The following is a 16,607-nucleotide window of genomic DNA, read 5'->3' as shown; positions in this document are numbered from 1 at the left end:
CTCTTGGTAGCTGTTAAAAAGTCCCATTGTTAGTTCCCACCCTGTCATTTATAGTTTCTTTAGTTTCACATGTATTTTACATTAATTGTAGTGTCTATGTACTATAATTATCATCACCCAGCAGGTTTTCTCTTTTAATTAATTATTTTCAGTCATTAAAAGATATGACTCCATGCTTTCTTGAACAAATCCAACTTGTACTCTTTCCTCATTGACAGCTAGCAGTCCTTGAATTTAATTTTTCATCTTCTTGAATAGATAAATAAAATATGTTATTATTTTCTTTTTCAAAAAAATAAAAAAAAAAAACTCAAAATCATTGGTATCTTTTACGTGCTTAAACTATTTGTTTTTAGTATTTATTGTTATTGGTTGATGGTAACTACAAATATTGATATTAAATTTTTAAAAATGATATAGGTATAAAAAACAAAGTGATGCTCTAATATTTGAAAAAAATATATTTAACTTTTTATTTTTGGAAACCATTTTTTAAACAAAGAATAAGAACGATATATGACACAATAAATAACATGTTTTTTTTTATTAAATTTGATTAATTTTATTTTTTAGAATAAACATTGTAATTTAGAAGTATATTTACTATTTGTCTGCCGTATTGTCCGACTATACACCTAGCTAGATACTATCCGTTGAAATAAACCATCCGACACGAAACAATCTGCCAATCCAGATTATTTGTCTATGGATATGTGTATCGTTGTTTATGTTTATGTAAGTGTGTATATAGTTGTGCGTGTGTGTTTAAATGTGTATTTGATTGTTGTGTGCAAGTGAGTACGTGTATATGAAATAGTGTGTCACTGTGAGTTGTGTTTATGGAGATTTGTAGATGCTTGCGGTTAAACTTTGTCAAAGTTCTTAAATTGACTCTTTTTACTAAGACCAATCCTAAGGAGACTTGGTTAATTTTTAAATGACAAATCTTTCTAACAAGGCTTAAAAAATGACCCGATAAATCTTAGTTATTTTCAAAGGCTGGTCATCGATTCCCAAAAGACCAAACTTACAAGGTAATTTTAACATTATAAGTATGAGTACCATGAAACATAATAATCTGATGTAATTAAGGTGTTCATAACTTGAAATCATAATACACGAGTAAGTTTCAAAAATGGTCCCTATGGTTTCAACAAATTTTTAGTTTTAATATATATATATAGGATTAGGTTATTATGTTTCTTACATTTATTATGTTCTAAAATGCATCAATAGGAATTTAGTAAAATTAAATAATTATTTAATTAAATAAAGATAGATATTAAATGATTTCCATAATTGTATGTATATTCATAATTATAGTTCTTTTTTTATGGAAAGTAATTAAATTCATCATTAATGTCTGTAATAACATTCTTTCATAATGAATTCACATCTAGGTTTTCATGTATGAGTTTTTGTTTTCTTTATGGACCCACCCACTTAAAATACAATAAAGTTGCATGAAATATTAAGAACGAGAATGTATTCTACTACAATACGCTCTCATTCTGTTAGAATATACTCATTCTGCTAGAATAAACACTTATTCTGATCGAATATACTTTCGTTCTCTATGTTCCAGACAACTTTGTTAAAGTTTGAGTGGGTGGGTCATGAAACAACATACGAACCCATACATGAAAACCAAAATGCGAATCCATTCTGAAAGAATATTATTGCTGATATTAATGAAAAATTTAATTACTTTCCATAAAAAATAAATTATAATTATGGATATCATTTAATATACATATAATTATGAAAATAATTTAATATCTATTTTTATTTGATTAAATAATAATTTAATTTTTATCAAATTCTTATTGGTGATTCTAACCCACAATAGATATGAGAAATATTTGAACCTACTTCTCTCTATCTCTCTATCTCTCTCTTTATATATATATATATATATATATATATATATATATGTGTGTGTGTGTGTGTGTGTGTGTGTGAATGTATTTTTTTGTACTTTTTTAAAAAAGTGATTGGGTTTTATAAATTTTATAGTTCTTAACGGATATATATATATATATATATATATATATATATATATATATATATATATATATATATATATATATATATATATATATATATATATATAGGGTTAGGTTCATGTGAGACGACCTAATTTTGTGAGACCGTGAGACGCATTTTTTTTTATTATTTATTTATTTATTTTAGTTAATTCAACTTCCGAAAATAATATTTAAAAACAGAATTTTTGGATTTTTCCATTTATTTTGCATTTTAAAATTATTTTTTAGAATATGTACAGTGTAATATTCTATTAGAATATTTCACATACTTTTCAAAAAAAAAAAAGAACGGGATTTTTTTAAAAATTTTTTTTAGTTAATTCAAGTTTCGAAAATAATATTTAAAAAAAGAATTTTTAGATTTTTCCATTTATTTTGCATTTTAAAATTATTTTTTAGAACATGTCAGTGTAATATTCTACTAGAATATTTCACGTATTTTTCATAAAAAAACGGGATTTTTTTATTTTATTTTTATTTTTTCTTATTTTTTTTAGTTAATTCAAGTTCCGAAAATAATATTTAAAAAAAAGAAATTTGGATTTTTCCATTTATTTTTTATTTTAAAATTATTTTTAGATTTGGTCTCACAAAATTAGAATGGTCTCAAATGAACCTGAATATATATATATATATATATATATATATATATATATATATATATATATATTAAAAAATAGATAATATGAATAATTAAAAAAACATCCCGGTTCGATTAAAATAAAATTTTAAGTTCTATTATTAGTATATTATATGTTTTATTAATAGGTATTATTATTTATTAAGTTTTATTGTTTTCATTTTTTTATTACAATAATATTATTATATTATTTGTTATTAGTGATGGTATTATTATTCTATTGTTGTTTTTATAAGATTGAAACCACCTACCAATTACCAACCCTTTTCTTCTCCCACCTACCCATCTCTAAGGAGAAGTTTGGTGATTACTTTAATTCCATAATTTCACACATTCTATTAAGAAATAGTTTTTTTCCCAATGACCTAGAAACTTTTGCACAAAAGGTTGAAAACTTGAAATAGATGTATGGGCCAAATTATATACGGAATAACTGTCAAATTTAATGTTTAGTTTGTATTGTGTGTGTATATATAAAGTATTATACGGAATTAGGTATGGTATAAATGTCAATCATGTGCGTAGTAGAACAAAAATGTGGACCATTGTTGGAACGTGGGTCATGAAGTCTACAGTAATAATAGGATACAAGTTGCTCATTAGAATAGATGCTGTGAATATGGATTGCTGTAAAACAAAACTAATACAAAAATTTGATTTTATGAAACGTGCAAAAATGATCAAAATGAAAAGGACAATGTGCTTTGATATTTCCATTAGTATATATGTATGTGGCCATGATTATTGAACGTGGAGGAGAAGAGATGGGTTCTGTGTTGTGTTTAATTTGGACCACAAAAATGTGACAGTGGGTGGGGTAAAAGCATGGAAATCTAAGAAAAATTCTGAATTTTAGGAAAAATTTTCAATATATATATATATATATATATATATATATATATATATATATATATATATATATATATATATATATATATATATATATATATATATAGGTGGGTTCAATTGAGAAAATAAAAAAGGTTGAGAATGGGTGAATCATTCTCTGTCATACCCCAAAACCACGAACGGCGGAAACGTTCAGGGGTGGAGGACGTAATGTACAGTATCACAACAATGTAAAATAGTAAACAAGCAACAACATCATCCATTGCATTATAAGTAAAGTTTTAATACATGTGTGTTATTTCATTGTAATAAGACACCAAAAATATATAATCAAAATAAAAGACGAGACTTGTCTGCTCCGTCTTCTCAAAAACTGGCCTCCGTACCTGTCTACTGATGACCTAAGAATATAAGTTATTTTGAAAGAGAGTATCAGCTTTAAAGCCGGTGAATTCATGAGTATTTAAGTGTCATTGTCTGGCTTTGAAAAGTTGTTTTAAAAGTCATGTAAAACTTTAAATAAAAATGTTGATGTAAGTATGAAAAGTCCTAGAAAATCCCTTATTTTCTGTTATTATGAAATGTAGTCTTTAAACAAGACCCGACCGTTTCGTAAGTAAAATGATAGTTTTTCCTTCTATTGACTAGTACTAAAGTACTTAGTCTAATTCATCGTTTATGTGGACATATCACAAAATAAAGTAAACCGGAAAAATATACTCGTGTAAGTGTTGTCACTGGGTACTAGGACTAACATAACATCGCAATAAGCGAAATAGATAACCTAATGAACATCCGAAGATTGTCCAGAAAAGTATTAATGTAAGTGTTATCATTGGGTACTAGGAGTAACACAACATCGCAATAAGCGAAAAGTATAACCTATTGAACATCCGAAGATTGTCCAATTGTCCTCTGTAGTAGCAGCAGGTGGGTGGAAGGGTTAGTCTCGATATCGATCTACCTAATAAAAATAGTAACCATAGACCTCCGTAGATGGTCATCGACCACTGGTGCTAATCAGCGGGGTTCAGAATGGTTAGTCCCGCCGAGATATCCCCTTTGAACCGGGATAGGAAAGATAATTTATACAGAAAATACTAATAAATCATCCTCACAAGTTGAGATACAAGTATCCAAGTAAGTGAATACAGGATAATATATCTATGTAACAGTGTTCATGTATGGTATTCATGTAAGTGTGTTCATGTATCAGGTAAGTATATGTAAATGTACTCATGTATCAGGTAATGTACTGGTGTGGACTCATGAATGAACTAACTCTTGTGTGATTCCTTGTAATAGGAATAATGTTTGATATCTTTAAATTATCCCTACGATAATTTACTGAAAGGTAATTGGTTGTTCAAGTAGGTTTATACACTCTTACTACTCAAGGGTGTGGGAAACTAAATGAAAGATGTAAACTATAACACAATACATATATAAGATTATAAGTGTATATGCATAGTTTAGTTCATGAATGTAAAATGGTTTTGTAAGACATTTAAGGGTTTTGAACAAATATAAAAGTGACTTGATGTCATTTTGATAATCATTTCAAAAGTAATACATTTGATAACAAAGTATTTTAAAGATAGAAAACCATTTCATGCATCACATTTTGTAGTATGTGAAATCTGTTGAATGAAAACACAGTTATAAAATACATATAGATGATTTAATAACATGTTGTTTTCTACTTGTATCCCCCCATTAAAGTATTTAAAATCATTTAAAACATTGATTAGGGGTATGAACTCACCTGTAGATGGTGATTTGGATGAACCGGACGGTGTAGGATTGTTAGGTGTCAAGTGAGGACTTGTACACACTCTACGATCCTAATGAACATATAATCACACATATATGCACTCAATTAGTCTTAAATTACTAATTGATAATGTTTAGACATCCTAGACATAATAAACACTTTATATAAGTGTTTTAAGCCCTAAGGATTGCATCTAAGCTATTGCGGGACAAAGCACGTGTGTTTAGGGTTCCAAAGGACCCCATATATGAGTTTACTCTCCATATACCATCACACATGGAGTTTACGGTTGTAAACTCTTGAGTTTATGGCCGTAAACTCCAAGACTCAATGTCTTTGGTTGTTTTAAGGTGTTAAATAATCCCTAGAATTATTCCAACTTGGTGGTTAAGTCCATGGAAGGGTTTAAGGCATAGAAACACTCCTTTGAGGAGTTTACGGCCCTAATACCATTTCCCTTCGAGTTTGCGGCCATAAACTCTTAAGGATGGGTGTTTTTGATGCTTTCAAGTCTCTTGCATATGCAGGATAGGTTCTAGACCTTTATTCCAAGCATATGAAGGCCTTAGGCACACTTTGGTGCCTTTGTTTGATGTTCACGACCCAAGAACCTTATTAGGGCCGTGAACTCACTAAAAGGGGTGATTTTGATGTGTTTTAGTCCTTCAATTAAGTGGGAACAATTCCATGTAAATGTCTAGGGCTTTAGGTGCCTTAAAAGCACCCTTTGATCCAATTTATTGGAGTTCACGGTCCAAGATCATCTTGGGCCGTTAACTCCCATGTGTTTGTGTTTCTTGGTTGTTTTATTGTCCCTAATACACATATATATGAGTCTAAGGCAGTAGCATAACACAAGGGTCGGTCTAGGCTTTGTTTCGGGAGTTTACCGCCCAAGAACACCTTGGGGAGTAAACTCCTAAATCTAGTTATTTAGCCATCTAAATCATGTTATAAACACATAGTAAGCTTTCTAACACTACTAGAAAGAGGTACTCACGATTTGGGATAAAAACCCGAAGATTCGTGAGAGAGAAAATGGATTTTCTCTAGTTGGAAATGCGAATAATGAATGAATTTGGTTCAGAATTCTATTTATAGTCCTGAGATATTTTTGGCAGAAAATATTTTTATTCCTGAAATGATTTCTCATATAACAGAGTGTTGGAAAAACAGTGTTGCACTAAACCCTAGTGCATTCAATCTCCTGATACCTCCTGAAGTGTAAACTCTGAATTACTCAAACTTACACGAAAAAGTCTGAAAATTAACTGAGACTGCTATAACTTCTATTGAAGTGATATAGTTTGTACATAATGGAAATTTCGGGTTGTCACATCATCCCCCCGTTAGAAGGAATTTCGTCCCGAAATTAGAATTTAAGCAATTAAGAAGTTCCAAATAACAAAGCGAAAAGGTGAGGGTATTTCAGTTTCATCTGATCCTCTCGTTCCCAAGTGAATTCAGGTCCACGCTTTGTGTTCCAGCGCACCTTCACTATCGTGATACGACTCTGCTTTGTTTGCTTGACCTCTCAGTCCATGATCTCTAATGGTTCCTCCACGAAGTTGAGGCTCTCGTTGATCTCGATCTCGTCGAGTGGAATAACAAGAGTCTCGTCGGATAGACACTTTTTCAAGTTCGAGACGTGGAAGGTAGAATGTACGTTAATGAGTTCTTGCGGTAGATTGAGTTTGTAAGCTACAGGGTCGATTCTCGCGAGAATCTCGAAAGGCCCTATGTATATTGGATTGAGCTTCCCACGCTTTTCGAAGCGTATCAAGCCCTTCCAGGGTGAGACCTTCAGTAGGACTCGGTCGCCCACCTGGAATTCCAATGGTTTCCTCAGCTTGTCAGCATAGCTTTTCTGTCGGTCTCTAGAGGCTTTCAATCGTTCACGAATTTGAACGATCTTCTCTGTCGTTTCCCGAATGATCTCCGGACCGGTGAGAGCGCTTTCGGGAACTCGTCCCTTAGCTAACTGGGTATCACCCACCTCAGCCCAACACAGAGGGGATCTGCACTTTCGGCCATAGAGGGCCTCGAATGGAGCTGCCTTTATGCTCGTGTGATAACTGTTGTTATAGGAAAATTCGACAAGGGGTAAATCGGTATCCCAAGCTTTTTCCAAAGTCAATCACACAGGCATGCAACATATCTTCTAAGGTTTGGATATTTCTCTCACTTTGCCCGTCGGTCTGTGGATGGTAGGTTGTACTCATGTCCAACCTAGTTCCTAGGGAATTTTGTAATGACTGCCAGAACCTCGAAGTGAATCTACTATCTCTGTCCGAGATGATAGATAAAGGAACACCGTGTAACCTTACAATCTCCCTAATGTAAGTTCTGGTAAGTTTCTCCATCTTGTCTGTTTCCTTGATCGGTAGGAAGTGTGCAGACTTGGTCAGTCTATCGACGATGACCCATATGGAATCAAGTCCACCCGTCGTCTTGGGCAACTTGGTTATGAAGTCCATAGTGATCCGCTCCCACTTCCATTCTGGTATCTCCGGTTGTTGTAGAAGACCAGAGGGTTTCTAGTATTCGACCTTGACCTTTGCGCAAGTAAGGCATTTACTCACGAAGGTAGCAATATCTGCTTTCATGTTAGGCCACCAGTATAACTTTTTAAGATCCAGATACATCTTATCTAAACCCGGGTTGACGGAATAACGAGTGTTGTAAGCTTCGGTCATGACGAAGTCTCTGAAGCCACCGTGTTTCGGTGTCCATATCCGATCCATGAGATATAAGGCTCCGCCACCCTTGACTTCTAAGTTCTTATCCATCCCTCTAAGGGATTCACCAGCTGCGTTTTCAAGTTTCAAAGCATCGATCTGAGCCTCCTTAATTTGCGTGGACAAGTGTGAATGGATAGTTAGAGTCAATGATTTGACTCTACGACCAGTATATTCTTTCCGACTTAGAGCGTCGGCTACTACATTGGCTTTACCCGGATGATAACGAATTTCGCACTCGTAATCACTGAGTAGCTCTACCCACCGTCGTTGTCTCATGTTGAGCTCTTTCTGGTCGAAGATGTGTTGTAGACTCTTATGGTCTGTAAAGATCGTGCTTTTTGTACCATATAGGTAATGTCTCCAGATCTTCAGAGCAAATACAACTGCTCCTAGCTCAAGATCGTGGGTGGTATAGTTAACCTCATGTGTCTTCAGCTGTCTCGAGGCATAGGCTATGACTTTACCTCGCTGCATCAGAACACATCCGAGTCCTTGATTAGATGCGTTGCAATAGACCACAAAGTCTTCTATCCCTTCGGGGAGGGACAATATTGGTGCGGTGCACAAGGCTCGCTTGAGCGTTTGGAACGCTATTTTTTGTTTCTCTTCCCAGTCAAAGGCCACACCTTTCTGGGTCAGGGTTGTCAGAGGTTTCGCTATGCTGGAGAAGTTCTGAATGAACCTGCGATAGTAGCCAGTGAGACCTAGAAATTGACGAATTTCTGTAGGTGTCTTCGGTGCTGACCAGTTCTCAATGGACTTGATTTTGGAGGGGTCCACGTGTATTCCCTCTTTGCTAACAACATGGCCCAAAAATTTGACTCGTCGAATCCAAAATTCACATTTGGAGAACTTCGCATAGAGTTTCTCCGCTCGCAATGTTTCTAAGACTCTACGGAGATGATGACTATGCTCCTCCTTACTTCGAGAGTAGATGAGTATGTCATCGATGAAGACGATGACGAACTGATCCAAGTAAGGACGACACACCCTATTCATCAGATCCATGAATACTGCGGGCGCGTTAGTTAATCCGAACGGCATCACTACAAACTCATAGTGCCCATAACGAGTTCGGAAGGCTGTCTTGGGAACATCCTCCTCTAATACTCGTAGTTGGTGATATCCGGATTGCAGATCTATCTTCGAGAAGTAGTTGGCTCCTTGAAGTTGATCAAATAAATCGTTAATGCGGGGCAAGGGATAACGATTTTTAATGGTAAGTTTGTTGAGTTCTCTATAGTCGATGCACATGCGAAACGATCCATCTTTCTTCTTGATGAACAAGACCGGTGCTCCCCATGGTGAGAAGCTTGGTCGAATGAATCCCTTCTTGAGAAGTTCGTTAAGTTGACTGGAAAGTTCCTGCATCTCGGCCGGTGCCAGACGATAAGGAGATTTGGCTACTGGGGTAGCTCCTGGCACTAAGTCGATTCTGAACTCGACTTGGCGTTGCGGTGGTGATGAGATTTAAAACCTTTAAATCTATGAAGATCGATTAGATCTCAAACAGGTAAGTAAATATAAAACTGTAAGAACACGAAAATAAGAACGAGACAAGATTGAATCAAATGTGTCGAATGATTAAACAAAATCCTCAGAAGAGCTCGATTAAGAACATCAACTGTAGAGGATTGGTAGGTTACAAGAACGATTAAAGAAATCTGTAATGCTATCGTTACTCTCTAGATTAATCTCTAAAATCCTTAACCTAATATGCATGCAAGCATATACTTATATATTAAACATAAAAGGCTCATGGTAGGACAGGCCCAAATTGGAGTACAAAATAAATAAACTATCGAGCCCAACGACGCAACACTTCAAAATAATCTTCAGCCCAACAATCTCCCCCTTTGCGTCACTTGGAGCGAGACCTTCACTTATTACTTGGGCCAGCAGCCGAAGCAGGTACCTTCTTCTTCACAGTGTTAAACATACATTTGGTGAGCGAGAGAATCGTCTGTCTAAACCGGATGTACCATTGGATCATATCGTTGAAGTACTTGATGTCATCAGCTGAATTCTCTTTACACTTCTTGATGATTGATAACACGTGCTCCAGAAAAGCAGTGGTGTAAAGGTGTTTGTCAGCTAAAGCAAAGAGACATTTTTGTCCTTCTGCTCTAGTGAACATAACCGAGTTGCGTCTCGGGTCGATCTTGCCCATTTGCATTTGGTTGAGATCACTGGCCGATCCCACAGGAGCTATCTTCGGTTTCTTCTTGAAGACTGTGGCAACCTCCTGATCCATTAGGGCAACCTCCATGATGTAGCAGGCTAACATCCTTTTGATATGGTCTATAATGGGACCATATTCGACTTCATTAGTCAAAAGGATATTATATAGGACAATCCAATCATGAGGATTTAAGTTCGGTAGATCTGCCAGGGAGATAAGATGAGCAGTTCTTGCAGATCCCCGAATCACCTTGAACCGAACGTTTATAAAACGACCTTCGGTGTAAGGCTTCAGTACCCGAACGTTCACAATCTTCTAGGCGCTCCAAGTTAGGTACTGAGGACGAGCAGCCGCCAGATAGAAGTCGATGAGCTCCCTGTCAAGCTCAGCGTTCGGATGAGGGACTTCAAAGATGTTTGAGAAGGCATGGAAGATGAATGCCTTTCGAGTCAACGGCATGTCGAACTGCGAGTCGACAATATTATTGCAGTCGAACGAGATAACCAGCTCAAGCCATAATATGCTGGGAGTGTCTATGGCCTCTTTAAACATTCTCTCCCGAGTCCATGCAGGGAATAGAGTCTTCCTGCTCTCGAGGAGATCGTGGGCTTCCTTTTGCTTGCGTTCAGCTTTTTCAGCCTCTCGCGCCACACGATTTACATCTTCATCCACATTGTGACTGTTCTTTCGTTTCAACATGTCAGCAATGGTCTCCCTGTCTTCATCTTCATCTTCATCTTCTTCCTCAGCTATGTTTTTCCCTTTGTCCTTCACACCCGAACCCGAAGCTTGACCAGTCGGAGGTGGTTCGGTTGTGTGAGTAGCTTTGGAGGAAGGAGGTGGTTTCGATCCGGTTTGCTTATCTTCTCCCCCTTGTTTCGGAATGGACACGAAACTCGATAAGACTTCTATTTTGCTGAGAAGGGCCAAGGCAGGAGCAAGTTTTTCAGCAAGGGTTCTCCTCACCGAATAGTTTAAAATCTGATCGTTTGCTTCGAGGATGTTGGATAAGACATCGTGTACATCCGAAACACATGTCTTAATGACCTCCCTTTCAGATCGAAGAGCCTCGAGTTGTTGTTGTGAGTTTGAAAGCTGCGTGGTCTTGATCTTGAGGGCGGTAGTTTTGCTTGACAGAACGTCCATCAAAGAGTTTTCAGCCGCAAGATCCTCTTGTAGCTTAGCAAGACGTTCATCGATGGAGGCACGAAGAGCCGAGTTGTCGTCGCTTAGGGTTTGGCGTAGGGCAGCGAACGAAGTCAACTCCGTTGAGACGAACTTGGCCAATTGCTGAACAATCGGTTCCAAAGTTGTCTTGGTGGCATCGACGCTTTCCTGTAAGGACTTCAACAGGATAGAAGCGTCGGAGAATAGTTTATCGACTTTTTCGGTCGCTGCCTCACAGGCTCTGGTTGAGGCGTCAATAGCAGCAGTTGCGGAGGCCACCGAATCATGTTGAACCCGGGAGAAGGCATCAACAATTTTTTGAAGCGCAGCTTCAGAGAGAGAGGACTGCTGGTTGGAAGAGGAGGCGAGAAGTAGATCAACCTTCTCGGTAAGCTCTTTAAGATGCTTCTTTGTCACTGGAGCATCATCCTCCTCGTCAGTCTGAACCTGAAACGGACTATAGTAGACCGAATCAAAGTTCATGTGTTCACCACCAAGGTAAGGGCTGTCTCCATCAGAGACATTTTCTGGAGATGGAGGGGGTGGTGAAGCTGGGGGTGTTGTGGTTGGGGTATGTTGAGGTTGAGTATTGGGTGGGGTAGTTTTGGGTGGTGGTTGAGTGTGGGTAGGTTCAGTTGTATGGGTTTCGGTTTGTGGTGGTTCGGTTACGGGTGGTGGTGTGTTGCCTCGTTGTGGGGTTTCGCCTCCTTGAGAGCCATCCGAAACCGAATGCTCATCTTCTGAGTTACTTGAAGAAGAGGGAATAACAAGCTTGCGCTTCGGTTGTGTCTTCCTCCTCTTCGACTGTGGTGACTGTGCAACCTTTGTCTGTTTCCTCTTCTTGGGAGAAGGACCCTTAGGAGCTTTGGTCGCTTGCTTCCCTTTGTCCGCCTTTTTGCCCGTGTGCACCGGTTTGTCTGCATCGTGGATGGACCTGAGCATATCCGGTGTAAGTTCCCTGGGACCAGTTGCCCTGAATTCCTTGATCGTCCGAATCAACCTGCTGTCAGAGGGCACGTCGCCATACATTGTCTCCGGGATGGACCCAATAAACGAAAATTTAGATGCATCCGAGACGATGATCTTCTTGGTATGAAACGTACCAACAGAAGACATCGATGCACCGGCAGCAGTTGGAATGTCGAACTTGTCCATGGCCCATTTTGTAATCAAAATCCAGAACCGGGCCAACGACACCTCAGAGTGTCGTGATGATGTAGAAAGGCTCTGAATGAGCTGTTGCCATAGGACCAACCCATAGTCCAGGTTAATCCCGTTGTAGACCGCGTACATGATCGACAGGAAGAGGCGACTGGCACCGTCGGATCCTGAACTCCGTTCCGACAAGCCCTTGAATAGGACTGTAAACAAGCCGTTCCACTGTGGCAGCAGGCAGGACTTTTTGAACTTAGCGACGGAGGTGAGGACCTCCGTGTACCCCATGTTGTAAAACATGTTAAACAGATGCCCAACCGGAATCGTCTCCGGATTTATTCTCGATGGGTCAACAGCCAACCCTAGCATTGTGCAGAAACGTTGGCGAGAAGCTGATGTCTTGTGGTCTGCAATTTCGAAGAACACCCGTTCGACTGCCTTGTCGTAATAAGCAGTCGCATAAACCTGCGATAGGGCCACCATTGGCACAGATTCGATCCTTGAGAGTGCTGGAGCGAGTTGGGAGTACTTCAAACACTCGATAACCGGCGACATGTAGGAATCGTACGCCAAGGGGTTGAGGTCAATCACCAGACATTGCTGTGGACGGATGGGGAGGATTTGTGAAGTAGCATGGACGGAAGAGGATTCAGCCATTGTTGAAGGTATGAAGAAGATGATGAACAGGGAGGCTGTTTGGGAGTATTTGTTCTTAGGAAATTTCGTAGGCAGTAAAGAGGTAAAAGGTGGTGTAGATGGCCTTTTATAGTGGGTGATCGGAGAGAGAAAAATCGTTTCAAATCTTCTATGGAAATACGAAAAGGTTTCCTGAGTGACAGATGGATGACAGTTGAGACGTGCGATGATCACGTAGGAGAGAGAATGTCAGATTCCTAGGATCACGCCGCCCAACACGCGCCGTTTCAGAGAGAAAACCGTTTCAATTCCTCATGCGCCTTTAAGTGCCAGAGTGATGACGCTTGGATTTTGCACACGCGTCCACAATGTCAGTAAAAGCATGGCCGTTTCAAATTCACACGCGCCCACTTTTTACCGTCGTTTGAATTTCAATCCGTTTAACTCCCGCCGAGTCAGCAACCTTTCGTCTTATCCTTTTAAACGGCATCGTTCGAATTAAATACCCACGTGGATTGTTTTTGACCACAACTTCATAATTAACCACCAAGTAATAATACAGCTTGTAAAAGTTAGTAACAGAATTTTGGAAAATCAAAGATTTTCGTGCAAAGAGTGTAAAGGAAAAAGAAATAAAACAACTCTTTTAAGGATTTTCTGTGATGTCAATAATGACACGAAACTGATGATCCCGGGCACGAATCTCTTCCTTGAAGGTCAAGAGAGACCTTAAAGTGTTAGGGTGGATTCCCGTTGAATTACGATCAAACATTTATTAATAAATGTTGAAAGGCTTCTTTTAATTAGGCTAAATAAGGGTGGCTTTAGCTTTGATTCAGCAATTCTAGTCTTGAAATAAGAAAGAATGTGAACAAAGTACTTGTGAGACCGGTGTAGCCTGTTGAACAAGTAGGTAGGAAATTATTTTAAATTGGCTTGGAAAAATATAAAATCTCAGATAAAAAAAACAAAAACTGGATCCCAAGGGAAGAAATGTTATGGTGTTTAACAATTTCATAGGAATCACACAAAAGAAAATTTGAGATTTCATTAGGGTACATTCGTCAATCCTTTGGTGAAAACTTGAGCAAATTAATTGTTCACCGTCAATTCATTAGGTGTTGAATTTTCGGATTCACGCAGCTCGTAGTGACACGAAACTAAGATCATAATCACAGATGTTGTGTAACCATAAACCTCAGTGGTAATTTCTGAGAGTCTCAAGGGTTACGATTAGAATAAATGAAATGGAGATGGTGTAAGAAATGAAATGGAGATGGTGTAAGAAAACATAGTACCTCTGCTGCGAAACTAAGGACCAAGCAGGAAACTCTCAACTCATGTGAGAAGAGAGTGAGGTAGCTCACGATTAGAATAAATGAATTAGCCTTATTGGGAAGACAAGGTTTGTGTATACCATGTCATGAAGGCTATTATTCAAAATCTTATGAGGCTTGGGACACATACAGCAGCATGCTTCTAGGGACACTTAAGCAATTCAATTATTATACCCCCATAAACGAACGAACATACAAGAAAAATTAAAAAAAATAAAAAATATTTTTGGAGTTTTTGAGATTTATTAAAGAGATAAAAAATAAAAGAAAGAAAAAAATAATAAAAAATAAGTAAGAGAAAAAAATAAGACTTAAAAAAAACTTTGGAAAAAATTATGAAAGACCGAACCCGAACGTTCGGTTGGTTTCGGTTGGAAAAAAAGAGTTGAAAAACCGAACCTGAGCGTTCGGTTGGTTTCGGTTCCAGAAAATTTTGAAAAACCAAACCCGAGCGTTCGGTTGGTTTCGTTTTTGGAAAATTTTGAGGAACCGAACCCGAACCTTCGGTAGGTTTCGGTTTTGGAAAATTTTAAGAAACCAAGGAATTTAGACATGCAATTGGAAAATACTTTTAACACAAAGAAAAACAAAATTGTACAAGAAATATACAACAGAGAAAAACTACCTTTGAAGTGATGAGCGAGACACATGGTTTAACCGAACCCGAACGTTCGGTTGGTTTCGCTTCTTACGTTTTAGGTTGAGAGGTAGTGTGAGGTACTGACTCTGATTCCATCATACCTAGCCCTTGCAATATTTTATTAAATGATGCTTCAGGAAGAGCTTTGGTAAAGACGTCAGCTAGTTGATCAGTGGTTCTTAAGAAATGAACTTCGACGTTTCCATCTTCCACGTGATCTTTGATAAAGTGATACCTCAGTGCTATGTGTTTGGTTTTAGAGTGTTGCACTGGGTTATGACAGATCCTAATTGCACTTTCAGAGTCACAATATAGTGGGATCTTCTTCATATTGAGTCCATAGTTTCGAAGTTGACTCTGGATCCAAATCACTTGAGATGTGCAAGAGGCAGCGGCAATGTATTCCGCTTCGGCAGTAGACAACGACACACATGTTTGTTTCTTGGATTGCCAGCTGACCAACTTCCCATCAAGGAATTGACAGCCACCAGTTGTGCTTTTCCTGTCGAGTCCACATCCTCCAAGGTCAGCATCAGAATAGGCTTGAACGAAGAAGCCTGAGTTGGAAGGATACCATAGACCTAAGGAGGCAGTTCGCTTCAGATAGCGTAGAATGTTCTTCACTGCAAGCATGTGAGGTTCGCGTGGGTTTGCCTGAAATCGAGCACAATAACATACATAAAACATGATGTCAGGCCTGCTAGCAGTTAGATACATTAGTGAGCCTGTCATTTGACGATAGAGTGTGATATCAACAGCCGATTTGTCTAGGGATGGAGTTAGCTTGGTGCCGAATGCCATTGGGACTTTGACGTTGGAGTCTCCCATCATACCAAACTTTGCTAGGAGAGTCTTCGTGTAAGCTTCCTGATTGATAAAGATGCCTTCGGGTCCCTGTCTTATATTTAAACCAAGGAAAAAGTTAATAGGACCCATTGAGCTCATTTCAAACTTAGTCTCCATCAACTTTCTGAATTCAGCTGTTAAACTGGGATTCGTGGAGCCGAAGATGATGTCATCGACATAAATTTGAACTATCATAAGGTGGTTACCTTCCTTTTTGCGAAAGAAGGTTGGGTCAACCGAACCTTGTTTGAATTTAGACATCTTTAAAAATTTAGTTAGCGTTTCATACCAGGCTCTCGGAGCTTGTTTAAGGCCATACACAGCTTTATCCAGAATGTAGCAATGATTTGGATATTTTTCGTTCACGAACCCAGGAGGTTGCTCCACATACACGGTTTCTTCGAGTTCTCCATTGAGAAATGCACACTTGACGTCCATTTGGAAAACTTCAAAGTTTTTGTGAGCAGCATAAGCCAGAAATATTCTAACAGATTCTAGCCTAGCTACAGGAGCGAAAGTCTCTTCATAATCTATCCCTTCCTCCTGACAGTATCCCTTTACCACCAGACGAGCCTTGTTCCTTATAACATTA

The sequence above is a fragment of the Lactuca serriola genome, chromosome 1 (genome assembly GCF_051521515.1).
Source record: "Lactuca serriola cultivar US96UC23 chromosome 1, Lser_US96UC23_V15, whole genome shotgun sequence".
Taxonomy (NCBI): domain Eukaryota; kingdom Viridiplantae; phylum Streptophyta; class Magnoliopsida; order Asterales; family Asteraceae; genus Lactuca; species Lactuca serriola.
The sequence above is the reverse complement of the archived record's forward strand: the minus strand, read 5'-3'. Positions refer to the sequence as shown.